General features: G+C 45.3%; 1 long non-coding RNA gene across 2 annotated transcripts; it reads right to left on the bottom strand.

Moving 5' to 3' along the window:
• Nucleotides 1-4,478: 4,478 nt before the first annotated feature.
• On the bottom strand, nucleotides 4,479-7,760 carry LOC147975827 (uncharacterized). Of its 2 annotated transcripts, none has more exons than XR_015602079.1 (3): nucleotides 7,428-7,760; nucleotides 6,109-6,183; nucleotides 4,479-4,786 (listed from the first exon to the last, which is right to left on the bottom strand). It is a non-coding gene; the product is annotated as an uncharacterized LOC147975827 (long non-coding RNA). The 2 variants fall into 2 exon arrangements; XR_015602080.1 differs by having other exon boundaries at nucleotides 4,479-4,800.
• Nucleotides 7,761-11,914: the final 4,154 nt, after the last annotated feature.

Below are 11,914 nucleotides of genomic sequence, written 5' to 3' on the forward strand. Positions count from 1 at the left end.
AGTAGTACAGGAAGGCAATGACGCGACTGTTGGTGAGGTTGTAGCGGCCTTGGGCGTGAACGCCGGCGACGGGACGAGGGGAACGGCGAGTTCCCAGATGGAGGAGGACAGGGCCAGCTGGGTCTGGCCGGAGTAGAACGGAGGCGGCGGGGCGAGCTCGGCGGAGGCGAAAGCACGGACGCAGGGCCCGTGCGTGCAGAGTAGAGGCGGGTAGCAGGAGCGGCAGGAGGATGGCCGGCGCTGGTCGTGGTCGCTGGCAGCGACCGGACATGACGGCGGGGCTTGGTGGAGCTTGGTGGCCTGGTTCCACGGACCCGGACAAGGACAGCAGCGGGCGGCCGTGAGGGACCTCCTGTCCAAGGCGCAACGGTGGGAGCTCCGGCCTGTGTAGTTGGGGACGAGGCCAAGGCCGGGGAGGGAGCGGCCGGCGAAGGCCGGAGCCAGAAGTTGAGGCGGCGGCTTCCATGGACGACCTCCTGTACGGGAAAAAACGGCGGCGGCGCGAGAACAAGGACGGGGCAGGATAAGGCGCGAGCGGGAGGAGGGGCTGGTGTGGTCGCGCACGCAGGGCGGTGGAGCTGCGGGTCCTGGTGGCGGGGCCGAGGGAATCGGAGCGAGGGGTAAACTCTACTCTCTCCCTGTCTCTCTCTGACGGTGCATGCAGAGGAGGGAGGAAGGGATCGAGCGGGAGGCCTCCCCTAGCGCTAGGGTTCGGGAGGGAGTGGGCAGGCTGGAAGTGGATGGGCCGGCCTGCTAGGAGGCCTAAGTGGCCAGCAGTACATGCCGCCTCTCTCTCTATCTCTATTTTTCTCATTTAAAACAAAACAGAAAAGGAGAAAGAAAAGAAAGAGAAGGTAAGGTGGAATTTGGGCATGGGGATAATTTTCACGGACTCAAAAAAATGTGCTCGTTCCGAGAAAATAGAAATGGCCAAGATTGAAAGATTAAATTCAAACTCATTTGATTTAAATTCAAATGATTTGAATAGGAAGTGAGGTTTGGGAAGGTCCAAAAATGTTCGGAATTTTGGTAGAGCTCCGGAAAGTGGTAAAAGAAATATTGGCAAGGCTAGAGATTCAAAACTGGAAGAAGGAAAAGGCCAAGGGATTTAATGTGCAAGTGGGTTCATGGGTGATTTCAAAACAATGGAATTTTTTTAATATAGCTCCCTAATAATAGTAGGAGACTTTTATATGTTATAAAGAGAATTTCACCATGTGAACTCCCTCGATTTAAATGGATCAGAAATCCATGCAATTTATTTAAGTGAGTTGGAAAGATTAAAGACATGATGGCATGATGCAATGCACATGATGCAATGATGAATGCAACGAACAAAACAAGTCACACAACGAAAACCCGGAAATCATGGAAGGCATCTGAAGCTTCGGTCTTGGGGCGTCACAGTTGGGTTGGGCCCGGCGGTAGGTAGCGGACTGTGTAGACGGACTAGAGAGGAAAGGGAGGGAAAGCCCGGCAATAGTTTTCGGAGACCGAAAACGTCTGATGTTAAACCGGCTATACTGCCGCTATAGTTATCCGTTGGGGCATCAAACGAACTCCGAACACGATGAAACTTGGCAGGCGGCCTATCTACACTATAAGAACACCGCATGCCAACTTTTATCCCATTCCGAGAACATTTCCCGGCCACTTATAAAATAATATTTTGAACGTGTCGCGGGCGCGTGCAAGTGTGTCTGGGCTCAGAACGGACAACGGAAAGAACGAGGAGGCTAGGACGGATGCAAGTTTTGAAAACATGATGATGCAATGCACATGATGACATGGCAAGATGCGACACACAAGCAAATGACAAGGCAACAACAACGAATAACTGGAAGACACCTGGCACATCGGTCTCGGGGTGCCACAGTATGCTTGAATATTATTTTTATGTCAATATTAAACTTTTTTCTTGAACCTTTTGAATCTGAATATTCATGCCACAATAAAGAAAATTACATTGAAAATTATGTTAGGAAGCATTCCACATCAAAAATTCTATTTTTATCATTTACCTACTCGAGGACGAGCAGGAATTAAGCTTGGGGATGTCGAGACATCTCGAACGTATCTATAATTTTTGATTGTTCCATGCTATTATAATATCTGTTTTGGATGTTTAATGGGCTTTAATATGCTCTTTTATATTATTTTTGGGACTAACCTATTAAGCGGAGGCCCAGTGCCAGTTTCTGTTTTTTGCCTATTTCAGTGTTTCGCAGAAGAGGAATATCAAACGGAATCCAAACGGAATGAAATCTTCATGGGGATCTTTCTTGGAACAAACGCAATCCAGGAGACTTGGAGTGGAAGTCAGAGACGCAACGAGGCGGCCATGAGGTAGTAGGGCGCGCCTAGGGGAGTAGGCGCGTCCCCCACCCTCGTGGGCCCCTCGTAGCTCCACCTACGTACTTGTTTCATCTATATATAGTCTTATACCCTAAAAACATCCAGGGGAGCCACAAAACCACTTTTCCATCACCGCAACCTTCTGTACCCATGAGATCCCATTTGGGGACCTTTTCCGGCGATCTGCGGGAGGTGGAATCGATCACGGAGGGCTTCTACATCAACACCATAGTCTCTCCGATGATGTGTGAGTAGTTTACCATAGACCTTCGAGTCCATAGTTATTAACTAGATGGCTTCTTCTCTCTCTTTGGTTCTCAATACAAAGTTTTCCTTGATGTCCTTGGAAATCTATTCGATGTAATATTCTTTTGCGGTGTGTTTGCCGAGATCCATGAATTGTGGATTTATGATCAAGTTTATCTATGAACAATATTTGGGTCTTCTCTGAATTCTTATATGCATGATTTGATATCTTTGCAAGTCTCTTCGAATTATCGGTTTAGTTTGGCCTACCAGATTGATCTTTCTTGCACTCGGAGAAGTGCTTAGCTTTGGGTTCAATCTTGCGGTGTCCTTTCCAAGTGACAGTAGGGAAGAAAGGCACGCATTGTGTTGTTGCCTTCGAGGATAAAAAGATGGGGTTTATGTCATATTGCTTGAGTTTATCCCTCTACATCATGTCATTTTGCCGAAAGCATTACTCTGTTCTTATGAACTTAATACTCTATATGCATGCTGGATAGCGGTCGATGTGTGGAGTAATAGTAGTAGATGCAGAATCGTTTGGTCTACTTAACACGGACGTGATGCCAATATTTCATGATCATGCCCAGATATTCTGATAACTATGCGCTTTTCTATCAATTGCTTGGCAGTCATTTGTTCACCCACCGTAATACATGCTATCATGAAAGAAGCCACTTGTGAAACCTATAGCCCACGGGTCTATTTTATATCATATAAGTTTCCGATCTATAATTTTAGTTTACTATTTTATTTTGCAATCTTTACTTTTCAATCTATACAACAAATATACCAAAAATATTTATCTTACTATCTCTATCATATCTCACTTTTGCAAGTGGCCCTGAAGGGATTGACAACCCCTTTATTGTGTTGGTTGCAAGGTTCTTGATTGTTTGTGCAGGTACTAGGCGACTTGCATGTAGTCTCCTACTGGATTGATACCTTGGTTCTTAAAAACTGAAGGAAATACTTACGCTACTTTGCCGCATCACCCTTTCCTCTTCAAGGGAAAACCAACGCATGCTCAAGAGGTAGCAGGAGGCGGGGAGGCATCAGCCACGGTTTAGTGGACACACGTCTTTCGTGAGTGAACCATGTGCTATTTGAAAACATTTACATTAACTAACAACATATTTTTGTGAAAACATGAGTTCATCTTTTCGCCTCCAAATTTTTTTTCACGGTAAGAAATCACGATTGTACCCTATGGTTCGATTTTCTGGTACATTTTACCAGGCGAAGGGCCTAGCTAGCATTCTCAAACTTTGAATATGAAAAAAAGAGATCTCGTTTATGTGTGTGTGTAGTCGCAACTACATGTGGGTGTTAGCAAGATCATTTGTGTGCTGCTTTGCGAGTTTTCATTCATTGTTCGAGAAACGGGGAAAAACTTCAAACAGTTCGGCCGCATGGTGCGGCCAGAGGCATAGGCCATGTTGGTATTTTAATTTCAGGAAATGCATATAGAGTTTGAAAAATAACGAAAATCATTGTGTCACTATGGCTTGCTCTCATGATCGCATGGAAAAAATTGGTAAAGTTTGGCACAAGTTATGGTGCTCGAACCTTCCATACCGAAGCATCTCACAAGAAGGACCATAGTTTCCAAAACAAGACGCGGCACTTCGGACTCCAAATTCTCAGTTACTACATCGTTCCGCCTCGGAAAAAATTCATGGTAAACAATCGCGGATATACCCTTGGTTTGATTTTTCCGGCCCTTTTCAGGTCTCGTCCGCTATGTTTAAATCATTCTTTGCACTTGCCTTGCATTTTAGTGCATATAAAGTCCAAAGCTGTGACGCCCCCAATTTGACCGTACACTAATCATGCACGCAAATGTGTACGATCAAGATCAAGGACTCACGGGAAGATATCACAACACAACTCTACAAATAAAATAAGTCATACAAGCATCATATTACAAGCCAGGGGCCTCGAGGGCTCAAATACAAGAGCTCGATCATAGACGAGTCAGCGGAAGCAACAATATCTGAGTACAGACATAAGTTAAACAAGTTTGCCTTAAGAAGGCTAGCACAAACTGGAATACAGATCGAAAGAGGCGCAGGCCTCCTGCCTGGGATCCTCCTAACTACTCCTGATCGTCGTCAGCGGGCAGCACGTAGTAGTAGGCACCTCCCGAGTAGTAGTAGTCGTCATCAACGGTGGCGTCTGGCTCCTGGGCTCCAGCATCTGGTTGCGACAACCAGGTAGAAAGGATAGAGGGAAGAGAAGGAGAAAGGAACCGTGAGTACTCATCCAAAGTACTTGCAAGCAAGGAGCTACACTACATATGTATGCATTGGTATCAACTGGAATAAGGCTATTATATGTGGACTGAATTGCAGAAAGCCGGGATAAGGGGGGATAGCTAGTCCTTTCGAAGACTACGCTTCTGGCAGCCTCGTCTTGCAGCAAGTAGAAGAGAGTAGACTGAAGACCTCCAAGTAGCATCGTATAGCATAATCCTAACCGATGATCCTCCCCTCGTCGCCCTGTGAGAGAGCGATCACCGGTTGTATCTGGCACTTGGAAGGGTGTGTTTTATTAAGTATCCGGTTCTAGTTGTCATAAGGTCAAGGTACAACTCCAATTCATCCTGTTACCGAAGATCACGGCTATTCGAATAGATTAACTTCCCTGCAGGGGTGCACCACATATCCCAACACGCTCGATCCCATTTGGCCGGACACACTTTCCTGGGTCATGCCCGGCCTCGGAAGATCAACACGTCGCAGCCCTACCTAGGCACAACAGAGAGGTCAGCACGCCGGTCTAAATCCTATGGCGCAGGGGTCTGGGCCCATCGCCCTTTGCACACCTGCACGTTGCGAACGCGGCCGGAGGCAGAACTATCCCCCTTAATACAAGAGCAGGCTTACGGTCCAATCCGGCGCGCGCCACTCAGTCGCTGACGTCACAAAGGCTTCGGCTGATACCACGACGTCGAGTGCCCATAACTGTCCCCGCGTAGATGGTTAGTGCGTATAGGCCAGTAGCCAGACTCAGATCAAATACCAAGATCTCGTTAAACGTGTTAAGTATCTGCGAACGCCGACCAGGGCCAGGCCCACCTCTCTCCTAGGTGGTCTCAACCTGCCCTGTCGCTCCGCCTCAAAGTAACAGTCGGGGGCCGTCGAGAACCCAGGCCCACCTCTACCGGGATGGAGCCACCAGCCCCTTCAGCCCCCATCTCCAAACAGTATCACCAGTAATGTAACAGTGTAAAATATATTGTATATGCCCGTGATCACCTCCCGAAGTGATCACGGCCCAGTAGTATAGCATGGCAGACGGACAAGAGTGTAGGGCCACTGATGAAACACTAGCATCCTATACTAAGCAGTAGGATAGCAGGTAATGGTAACAACAGTAGTAGCAAGGACAGGCTATGCATCAGGATAGGAATAACGGAAAGCAGTAACATGCTACACTACTCTAATGCAAGCAGTATAGAGAAGAGTAGGCGATATCTGGTGATCAAAGGGGGGGGGGGCTTACCTGGTTGCTCTGGCAAGAGAGAGTGGTCGTCAACACCGTAGTCGAACTGGGTAGCAGCGGCGTCGGTCTCGGTGTCTAGCGAGAGAAGAGGGGGAAGAAACAATAAATATAATGCAAACAAATGCAAGACGATGCATGACATGACAAAGCGTGATGCTAGGTGTACCGTAACGCGGTACGAGGTGGTACCGGTGAAGGGGGGAAACATCCGGGAAAGTATTCCCGGTGTTTCGCGTTTTCGGACAGATGGGTCGGAGGGGGAAAGTTGCGTGTTCGCTATGCTAGGGATGCGTGACGGACGAACGGGTTGCGTATCCGGCTTCATCTCGTCGTTCTGAGCAACTTTCATGTACAAAGTTTTTCCATCCGAGTTACGGTTTATTTTATATAATTTTTCAAAGTTTTAAATAATTTTCTAAATTGTTTTAATTCAAAAATTAAATGTTAAATCGCTACGGGTACACAGTAGTGTACCCACAAAAGGGCTTGTGTGGCTGACCTATAGGGCTGGTTGACTTGGTCAACTGCCCAGTCAGCAGAGGCTGACTGGTGGGACCAGTCAACAGTCCAGTCAGCATTGACCGTTGACTGGTCAAATTGACCAGTGGGTCCCTACTGTCATTGACTGATCTGTTAATTAACAATAGTTAATTAGGTTAATTAATCGAAATTAATTAAAGTTAATTAATTCTTTAATTAATTAATTAATCTTATTATTATTATTATTATTCTTTTTTTGAACGTTCTGGGGCCGGGCCCCACATGTCATTGGCTTAGACTTTTATTTTAAACTTGTTTTCTTTAAACTAATAGTGAGTCCACTTGTCAGTGATGTATTAGACTAATCCTAATACACTAATTAACATCTAACCTATCTCTAACAAATCTAACAGGACTGGCCCCTAATATAGAGAGCCAGCCGGCCTCTGGCTCTGTACACGAGCGCGCCGGACTCAAGGCGCTGGAGGCCAGCGAAGGGAAGCACCGGTGGGAGCAGGGAAGTAACCAGGCAGCAGCAGCAGTCAGCGGCGGAAGCAGTATGGCAGCAGCCGCAGCAGGAGAGCGTCCTAGCGGATGACGGCGGGTACCGCGCGGCCAAAGCAGGAGGCGCGGCGACAGAAGTGCAGCGACGTGAGCGGGAAGGGGCGAGGCCTCGCGCGGGCCGCGGCCTACTCGGGGCGCGATGGGCGGTGCGTCTGGCCGCGGCCCAGGGGCAAGCGCTCGCGCACGGGAGCACCGGGCACGACCTCGGGAAGGTGTGGTTGGCAGTCTACGGGTCGAAATCGGAGGGATGAGAGGGAATCGGTCGTGGTGCTCACAGCGGGCTTTGGGGAGGTCTTGGCAAGGCCGGGGATGGCGACGTAGCAGTGGCGCGGCAGTGGCGGTGTCGATGGCTTGGGCGAGGGGGACCCGGTGGAGGGGCGCCCTGCAGCCACGGCGAACGCCATGGCCGCAAGGAGGAGGGCTCTGGTGTGAGCTCCTCTGCTCGTCGCGGGTGCAGGCTTGTTGGCTATTGCGGTCACGCTGGCCGGAAGCTTGACGAGGAGGCTCGCGCGCGCTTGGAGACGAACGAAAGGTGGAGGAGAAGACCAGGGGCGGTGGTTGCCTTGCCGGCGAACAACAGCTGTGACCCGCCAGGGGAGAGGTGCGGGGAAGCGGGGGGGGGGGGGGGGGAGGAGAGATTGCGAGGGGGGGTATGAGGCGCCTCGCCTCTGGTCTAGGTGTGTGGCGGCGCGAGGGAGATGGAGAGGGATCAAGCGAGAGGAGTGGGGGTCGAGTGGGTAAGGCTAGCTGCGGGCTAGGTTAAGGAGGGGAGCCGGGCTGGGCCTAGTTGTTTGTTAGATGGGCCAAGAGCCCAGTAGATTAGTTTAGTTTAGTTTTTTCTGTTTTGAAATATATTTACTATTTTCGTTAATCCTATATTGCATTATATTTTAAGTCTAAATGGTCTTTGTTAAATGAGAGACTTGTCATAAAAGTACTTTGCAATATTATGGGGTTGTCCGCTAGGCTTGGGGGTAATTGAGAAAAATGTCTAGCCTTTTGTTAATTCTTGAAAAAGCCAAAACTAGAGCTATTGGCCCTGTTTTATTTAGGTTAGAAGCATCTACTTACTTTCACGGACTTTTGTTCTTATATGACAATTAGTTAGTGAATTTTTGCAACCCTGCGAACATTTTTGTTTTATCATTTGAAGAAATAATAATTTGACTTCATTTTTAAATTGAATTTGAATTCGGTTTGGATTAAAGTGAGGTTTAGAAAGTTAATCGCGATGACATGGCACCATTTGTGTGTGGTTACTGTAGCTTAACTACCGGGGTGTTACAAAAGCCCTACTACAACTACATCCGGGTGTTTTAGTTAGGCTATACTTAGGCTACTCATAGTGGAGAGTGTCATATACTAATATCATGCATCTATATCTATATCTATACCAATATAAAAAGATCCAAAGAGGCAGATCCAACTGATCTCGGCCATCGAACCAAGTCAATCCAACGACCTAGACTGCTCCAATGATGAGCGTTAAACGTGTTTAACATGCAATTAATAGCATGCCAAATATTACATTAATCATAAGATTAACACATAAATAATAGCATACCTAATATCCACGTGCAATTAATATATTGCTTAAATATTAACATACATTGCACATGCGCATTTACTAGTATATATATATATATATATATATATATATATATATATATATATATATATATATATATATATATATATATATAGCATAGCATTATTCTGAACTCGTCCTATATAGGGACCGACAAGGCTTCTGAACTCGTCCAAAGGAAACAGGAAGAAAATAGCCCCGATCCCCACCACTACACAGCGCGCCACCAACCGACCTCCCCGCCGCCGGCCAACCTCCCTGCCGCCGCCCAGCACATCGCCGGCCAACCTCCCCGCCCTCGCCCATCGCGCCGCCAGCCGATCTGGAAAGGAAGAAAAAAGGCGGCTGATCCAATCGCCGTGGTTGTCACCAACCTGGCTGCGTCTCTTCCATCTCCCGACCGGATCTTCTTCCCGTTGTCGTCGGCTGCACACCGTCCAGCCTGCGTCGCGCCACCACCCACCCCTGTCGTTGCTTACCTTCTTTCAGCCGCCGCTGTCGTGGAACACCACCTCCGCCTTGACCCACCCCTACTAGTGACGGCCACCACCTAAGCCTGGTGCCTCCCTGTCCCGCGCTACCCGCCATTGTTGCCGCCTGCCCGCCTAGGCCCTACGACCCCCAATCTTCGGCATCCCAACTACAACACAAGGTCAGATGGTCAGACCTTCCTCCACATGTGTGTTTGGACTGCAGGAGGGGATTTGAGCCGGCGCCAACCATCGAGGTCCGGCGAGGCATCCGGCCCAGGCTTCGTGCCCGGCCACCCCAAACCGTCATCTTCCTCACCCCGCAACGTCAACCATCTCCCAATCCTCGCGCGTTGGTCACTGCATGTCTCCTGCCTGATGTTGCTTCCTAAACTTCCTACTGTATAGTAGTTTCCTTCATCGAGGCTCTTGGTGGTGAGGAGACAAGTCCCAAGGGGAAAAGCAGATCTACAGTGGTGGTCAAGCGGGAAGTCAAGCTGGAGAAATAAGACCCAGATTTATCATTCGCCTCTGCTTTCACCCATGGTGATGTTCTGGATGATGCGAGTGACAAGGGGAAGAAAACCGTGGCAAGTGCTTATGGCGTTGCCAAGTCAAGCAAGAGGGCATCGATGCCCTCATCCTTTGTGGATTTCAAGATGGAGCCAACCGGGTGCGGCAGAATGGTCAAACCGTACAAGCTCCTAGGAAGCATTTTCAAGATGTTGTATCCCCGCCAGCGTGAGGGCCACAAGTGGCTCTGGGTTCTGTGTGTAGGCAACAAAAGGCAGCGAAAAACAGGGAAGCTTTGGTGCGAATTCATATTTGTAACTTCGTGCTCTTCTTGGTGTGTGCTTCAAAATAGAGCACTTCAAAATTAAAAAGATTAAGAAATAAAAGCATGAAGTCCATACTTGTTGTTTTATCTCTTAATTTTTCATATTTATCTCTTAAATGACAGGGCTCCATGTTCTGGTCGTTACTAGCAGACGAATGTGCTTGTGTTAATGCCTATAAGATAAATATTTATTGAAAGTCAAGTATGTTTACTTGTAACCGAGCATATTTACAAAATTTTCATTTTTAAAAATTTGTTTGTGCAAAAGGTCAAAATGTAATGTTCGAGAAGGCCAAGTATGTTAATTGTAATATAACATATTGTAATACAAAAAATCCAGTGTTTTTCTAATTATAAAATGTACTTGTAATAGAACATATTTACAAAAAATCCAAAATGTAATGTTTTTTAATGTAATACAAAAATCCAATGCAATAGAAAATATTTTTTTCTAAGAATAAAAACTAAGAAGTTCAATTAAGATAACAGAGAAGTTCAAAGTTTATAAAAAACTAATATTTTTTGTCGTTGCTAAAAACTAAAATGAAGAATTTCAAATTAAAATAAAACGAACAACTAAAAAAGTTTAAAAAGATTTGCTTCCTGTCTAAGAAACTAGAAGTTCAAACTAAAATAACGAAGTGGTTCGTTATTTATTTTCAAACCTAGGATTTTACCATTTAAAAAAAAGAATCAACTATAAAGTTCAAATTGAAAAAATAGTCAAATTCAATGGTTATTTAAAAATCAACAAGAAAATAAAAATGCGAAGTTCAAATTAAATTAGCACAGAAGTTCAAAGTTTATTAAAACCTAGGATTTATAGGTTCAAAAATGAAAACAAAAAAGCCTTCATTTTTGGCATTTTTAAAGACAACTCAAAAACAACGATGAATTTGAAAAAACTCTCTACATGCCAAAGTGTCTCCTATTCTAAGTATGCCCTCAACTTCTTCCCCTCTTAATCACAAGCGTCAAGGCGTGGATGCCATCAACACTGAGACAATGAGCACTCCATCATGCTTCTTTTGTTCAGTTCAAGAACTCTTGTACCATCAATACATACTAGTTACACAGATGCGTCCCCTTCTATTTACTTGAATTGGATGCCGCCACTAGAAGATTGCATGGTATGCGATACTAATAATTAACTAAAGAATAGTGTAGAATTTTTGACTATCTGTCTTTTTGTACTTGAATACGGTTTATGCAAAATACTAAATAGGGGAATATACATATGTTTACATTTTTAGGAGAAGTTCATGTACTGACTGGATATGAGTTCACATATGTCAATTTTCATGAGAAAAAAGACCCAAAAATGTGATTTCCAAAAAAAAGTTGTGAATGAGTACTTTTTTTTATGAATGTGTACAATCAAAAAAATGTGTGTGTGAATATAAGCTGCTGGACATGTCTAATACAATGCCAATTGGGTAACAGTACAAAAATACGTTTTTTCAGGTGGTTTCCTTACTCGTGTAATATTGTTCTTGCTATTTGGCCTTTATCTCACTCGGAAAATTAATTGGTACATTTATGAATGTTGGTACATGAAAAAATTGATTAAAATAAAAACATAAAAAACATCCTATAATTTGAGGGCTTGCAAAAGAAAAGAAAAACATTCGACCGCATGTTGAAGTTAACATAATTTTGTCAGTGAAGTCAAATACAATGTCTCAGGAAAACACCAATAATTAAATAATACATCATATCATGATTTTTTATAAAAGTAACTAAAAACTCTATTCTTTCTGTTCATAGGAAAAACAAATGTATGAGGTTCAATTTTTGAAAACCATATTTTTCTAAGAATAAAACTAAGAGGTTGAAACTAAAATAACAGAGAAGTATGAAGTATAT

This window comes from Triticum urartu, chromosome 4A, assembly GCF_056163025.1.
Source record: "Triticum urartu cultivar PI428250 chromosome 4A, HENAU_Tu73, whole genome shotgun sequence".
NCBI lineage: Eukaryota > Viridiplantae > Streptophyta > Magnoliopsida > Poales > Poaceae > Triticum > Triticum urartu.